This window comes from Arachis ipaensis, chromosome B04, assembly GCF_000816755.2.
Source record: "Arachis ipaensis cultivar K30076 chromosome B04, Araip1.1, whole genome shotgun sequence".
Lineage (NCBI taxonomy): Eukaryota > Viridiplantae > Streptophyta > Magnoliopsida > Fabales > Fabaceae > Arachis > Arachis ipaensis.
In genome coordinates this window covers 20,245,742-20,252,205 of record NC_029788.2, presented here as the reverse complement: position 1 = coordinate 20,252,205, position 6,464 = coordinate 20,245,742, and positions in this window count along the sequence as shown.

Below are 6,464 nucleotides of genomic sequence, written 5' to 3'. Positions count from 1 at the left end.
TTTGCTAAGCTAGATGGATTCTGCTCAGCATTCTCTGTCTGTTGCTGAGTGGATGATGGAAAAGGCTTGCTATTGCTAAACTTGTTTCTTCCACCATTATTAAAGCCTTGTTGAAGCTTTTGATCCTTCCATGAGAAATTAAACCATCATAGAATATATCCAGGATGGTCCATTCTGAAAGCATGTCAGAAGGACACTTTTTGATCAGCTGTTTGTATCTTTTCCAGGCTTCATAGAGGGATTCACCTTCTTTCTGTCTGAAGGTTTGAACATCCACTCTAAGCTTGCTCAGATTTTGAGGAGGAAAGAATTTGGCTAAGAAAGCCGTGACCAGCTTATCCCAAGAGTTCAGGCTATCTCTGGGTTGAGAGTCCAACCACACTCTAGCTCTGTCTCTTACAGCAAAAGGGAAAAGCATGAGCCTGTAGACTTCAGGATATACTCCATTGGTCTTAACACTATCACAGATCTTCAAGAATTCAGTTAAGAACTGAAAAAGATCTACAGATGGAAGTCCATGAAACTTGCAGTTCTGCTGCATCAGAGAAACTAGCTGAGGTTTCAGCTCAAAGTTGTTTGCTCCAATGGCAGGAATGGAGATGCTTCTTCCATGTAAATTGGAATTAGGTGCAGTAAAGTCACCAAACATCCTCCTTGCATTATTGTTGTTGGGTTCGGCTGCCATCTCCTTTACTTGTTCCAAATTTTCAATAAGGTTGTCTCTGGATTGTTGTAATTTAGCTTCTCTTAGTTTCCTCTTCAGAGTCCTTTTAGGTTCTGGATCAGCTTCAACAAGAATGCCTTTTTCTTTGTCCCTGCTCATAAGAAAGAGAAGAGAAAAAGAAAAGAAGAGGAATCCTCTATGTCACAGTAAAGAGGTTCCTTATTGTTAGTAGAAGAAGAAAAGAAGAGAAAAAATTCGAACACAGATAGAAGAGGGGGTTCGAATTTGGTGAGTGAGGAAGAGATGTTAGTAGATGAATAAATAAATAGAATGAGATGAGGGAGAAAGAGGATTTTCGAAAATAGTTTTTGAAAAAGAGTTAGTGATTTTCGAAAATAATTTTTGAAAAGTGTTAGTAATTTTCGAAAATAAAAATCAAAAATTAAAATAATTAGTTAATTAAAAAGAAATTTTGAAAAAGAGGGAGATATTTTCGAAATTTAGAGAGAGAGAGAGTTAGTTAGGTAGTTTTGAAACAAACAAAAAGTTAGTTAGTTAGTTGAAACAAATTTTGAAAATCAATTTTGAAAAGATAAGAAGTTAGGAAGTTAGAAAAGATATTTTGAAATCAAATTTTTTTTGAAAAAGATAAGATAAGAAGATATTTTTGAAAAGATATGATTGGAATTAGTTTTTGAAAAAGATTTGATTTTTAAAATCACAATTAATGACTTGATTCACAAGAAATCACAAGATATGATTCTAGAACTTAAAGTTTGAATCTTTCTTAACAAGCAAGTAACAAACTTGAAATTTTTGAATCAAAACATTAATTGTTATTGTTATTTTCGAAAATTTGATGTAAAATTAAGAAAAAGATTTTTGAAAAATATTTTTATAATTTTCGAAAATAACTTAAAAAAATGAAAAAGATTTGATTTTTAAATTGAAAATTTGATTTGACTCTTAAAAACAACTAGATTTTAAAATTTTTTGAAAAAGTCAAATCTAATTTTCGAAATTTTAAGAGAGAAAAAGGGAAAGATATTTTTTTTTGAATTTTTATGATGAGAGAGAAAAACAAGAAAAATGATGCAATGCATGAAAGTTATGGATCAAAACAATGAATGCATGCAAGAATGTTATGAATGTCAAGACGAACACCAAGAACACTATGAAGATCATGATGAACATCAAGAACACATTTTTGAAAATTTTTTTTTTTGCAAAGAAAACATGCAAGACACCAAACTTAGAAATCTTTCATGTTTAGACTCTATGAATGCAAGAATGCATATGAAAAACAAGAAAAGACACAAAACATGCAAATGCAAGGATCAAACAAGAAGACTTACCAAGAACAACTTGAAGATCATGAAGAACACTATGAATGCATGATTATTTTCGAAAAATGCAAGATGCACATGCAATTGACACCAAACTTATAACATGATACAAGACTCAAACAAGAACACAAAAATATTTTTGATTTTTATGATTTTATAATTTTTTTTGGATTTTTTTCGAAAATCATTTGAAAAATAAAAATAAGGATTCCAAAATTTTTTATATGAATTCCAGGAATCTTATTCTCTTTAAACTAAAGCTCCAATCAAGGGGTCAGGCATGGCTTAATAGCCAGCCAAGCTTTAGAATGGAATTACATCCATTGAGGTGATTAGTTGAAGACCAATCCCAAAGGAGTTTGGATATGGCTTTACAGCCAGCCAGGCTTCAACATGCTTCATGAAACACTAGAATTCATTCTTAAAAATTCTGAAGAAAAATATATTTTTGAAAACATTTTTATTTTAAAAAATTTTTTTTTTCGAAAACAAAGGAGAAATTTTTTTGAAAGATTTTTTTGAAAAATTTTTGAAGATAAAACAAAAAGAAAATTACCTAATATGAGCAACAAGATGAACCGTCAGTTGTCCAAACTCGAACAATCCCCGGCAACGGCGCCAAAAACTTGGTGCACGAAATTGTGATCTCTGGTAATGGCTCCAAAAACTTGGTGCTCTAATCTTAATTCATAATTTGTCACAACTTCGATACAACTAACCAGCAAGTGCACTGGGTCGTCCAAGTAATAAACCTTACGTGAGTAAAGGTCGATCCCACAGAGATTGTTGGTATGAAGCAAGCTATGGTCACCTTGTAAATCTCAGTCAGGCGGATAATAATTGATTATGGAGTTTTCGAAAATAATACTAATTAAATAGAAACAAAGGATAGAAATACTTATGTAAATCATTGGTGAGAATTTCAGATAAGCGTATGGAGATGCTTTCGTCCCTCTGAACCTCTGCTTTCCCGCTGTCTTCATCCAATCAGTCTTACTCCTTTCCATGGCAAGCTTTATGCAAGGGCATCACCGTTGTCAGTGGCTACAATCCCCTCCTCTTGTGAAAATGGTCCAAATGCTCTGTCACGGCACGGCTAATCATCTGAGGTTCCCGATCATACTGGAATAGTATTTACTATCCTTTTGCGTCTGTCACTACGCCCAGCACTCACGAGTTTGAAGTACGTCACAGCCATCCCTTCCCGGATCCTACTCGAAATACCACAGACAAGGTTTAGACTTTCCAGACCTCAGAAATGGCCATCCATGGGTTCTAACTTATACCACGAAGATCCTGATTAAGAGATCCAAGAGATATTCATTCTAGCTTGTTTGCATGTAGAACGAAAGTGTTTGTCAGGCATGCGTTCATAAGGGAGAATGTTGATGAGCGTCACATAATCATCACATTCATCATGTTCTTGGGTGCGAATGGATATCTTAGAAGTGGAATAAGTTGAATTGAATAGAAAGACAGTAGTACTTTGCATTAATCTTTGAGGAACAGCAGAGCTCCACACCTTAATCTATGGAGTGTAGAAACTCTACCGTTAAAAATACATAAGTGAAAGGTCCAGGCATGGCCGAGATGGCCAGCCCCCCAAAACGTGATCTAAGATAGCATACAACTGATCAAAGATATCTAATACAATAGTAAAAAGTCCTATTTATAATAAACTAGCTACTAGGGTTTACAGTAGTAAGTAATTGATGCATAAATCCACTTCCGAGGCCTACTTGGTGTGTGCTTGGGCTGAGCTTGAATGTTACACGTGCAGAGGCTCTTTCTGGAGTTGAACGCCAGGTTGTAATGTATTTCTGGCGTTCAACTCTGGTTTGTGACTTGTTTCTGGCGTTTAACTCCAGATAGCAGCGTAGAACTAGCGTTCAACGCCCTTTTACGTCGTCTAAACTCGGCCAAAGTATGGACTATTATATATTGCTGGAAAGCCCTGGATGTCTACTTTCCAACGCAATTAGAAGCGCGCCATTTTGAGTTCTGTAGCTCCAGAAAATCCACTTTGAGTGCAGGGAGGTCAGAATCCAACAGCATCAGCATTCCTTCTTCAACCTCTGAATCTGATTTTTGCTGAAGTCCCTCAATTTCAGCCAGAAAATATCTGAAATCACAGAAAAACACACAAACTCATAGTAAAGTCCAGAAATGTGAATTTAACATAAAAACTAATGAAAACATCCCTAAAAGTAACTAGATCCTACTAAAAACATACTAAAAACAATGCCAAAAAGCGTATAAATTATCCGCTCATCACCTTCCTAGCATTTTTAATATTGTACGCTTGATAATTTCTCCACTATCTTCTTCAAAGTGGAACATTTCCTACAACAGTAAAATTAAATTATTAGTAAGTGTCAACCTAAGATTCTGGAACTCTACAAAAATATAATGTTTTACCTTTACACATTCATTACAAATCTTGTCCCTAGAGCAAACCTTTCTCCAGTCTTTCTCACAGATTGGGAATTTGGTGTAGTCTGATCCTAGCAATTCGAGAACGCCATTCTGTATACCAGCGTCATTTCCAATTGGTTGCAGTCTCTCGTTGAACCTGAGTACGATCTTGCTACTGTTAGGTGGCTTCATAGCCTCCTTCACACTCAAATGAAGTTGTTTGAATGTCCCATCGGACTCTGTAAATCATAATTAGTCTATGTGAGTAGCCATTGTTGCCAAGATGCGATGAAATCATAGAAAAATTAAGCATAAAAAATTCAATGGGATAAATTCTTGTATGCCAATTGTTTTAACATCCCAAAATTCGGTGGTTTTGTGTCCCTTGCACTTCTGAGCCTCCGATGCAGCAAACAGGTTGTCAACGTATTGCTCAAAAGAATCTACCGCCATCTACCTCTGGATCTAAGTCTTCATCACCCGGCTTCGAGTTTTGAACACTATTCATGCAAGTCTGTGGAGCAGGCAGTGGTTTGGTACGGGGTGGTCGAAAGGGGCGTAAAGATGGGGTTGCGAGAGCACAAGCACCACTGGACGGGGTAATTAGGCAAACCACTTGATGCACGGATGAAGCTGCAGTAGATCCTATTTCAGGTTGCTGACATGCTGTGTTTAACTTTAATTTCTTTGTGTAACGACCTATACTGGGCATCTTAATAAACTGGGTACCACCAAAGGTCATCACTTATAGTATTATTAAACTGAAAAAAAAAGAAATAGAAATTTTATGACAAGAAAGTTTTATGTCTGTCAAAAGTACTTCTAAAACAAAGCTACTAACCCGCACAAATTCCAAAAGAATATAGCTCAAAGATATGGAAGATGTCAGTAATATATATGCATTATTGTAATAATTCTTTAGCAATCAACATATAATAGCAAGAAATCCAACATGATTTTGACAAGAAAAAGAAGGGCACAATAATTTATTGAATTCAAGGATGCACATAACATCATAAACAACCAATTTAACGTAATATGAAATGAAAATGGAACGGAAACAATAATCTAGAAGGATATCAAAGTTTGGATGATCTAAAATAAAAAGATGTTAAAATTTGACAAAAATATGCATTGACTAAAGAAGTAGGGAGAAATAGGGCAAAGAGACCCTTTTGTCATGCTCCTAAATTAGCATAGTATAAACAATTCCCATCAGAACACAACAATTGTCGATATGATAACAATATAACATTCTTGCTAATGATAATGAAATGGCTAGTAAAATACTAGGAATAAAAAATGCTACTAAATACAACAAACCAAAGATAAACCAAATTATTGGTGAATCAAATATGTTATACAAGTGTAGCATGGCAATAATATTTTCTTGAAGTTGATTTTTCTTATTTAGTGGTTTCAAATTAACCTCACAGTAACAAATGGAGGAACTTGATCATGGAGACACAAAACTAAATCCATAAATAAGGGTTAAGTAATATGTGGACTTTCAATGGGAAAATCAGCAACCACACAAAGTCAACTAATGGTGCTTACCGACAGCGGGAGGAAAGTTATCAACGGCAAGATAGAAGCACCTCACGACGCAATTACTTGACGGGTGGACACAGCTCGACAACACTGATGGATTCTGGCTTCAGGACATCGACGGCTACTCCAACTTGATGAGATCTGAAAATTGCTTGGAGGAGGAGATTGGGTCCAACGACAACGGATGGAGGTGTTTCTCATGGAAGGCTTTAGCAGTGAAAGAAATTAGGATTAGAGAAGTGGCGGGGATTTATGGGTTTTGAACATTAAAAGAATGAATTTGATTATCTCTTGAAGGCGATAACAATAAAGGGCTTCACTTGGTGTAAATAATCCTTTAAAGAAGAATAATAAACAATATAAGTTTGCATTAGCGTCAGCCTATTAAAAATTTATCATATATATGATATATCATTGCTAACAATACTAATAAAATTAACAATAAACCATAAATTATTTAAGGATTACAATAATAATAATTGCAGTTG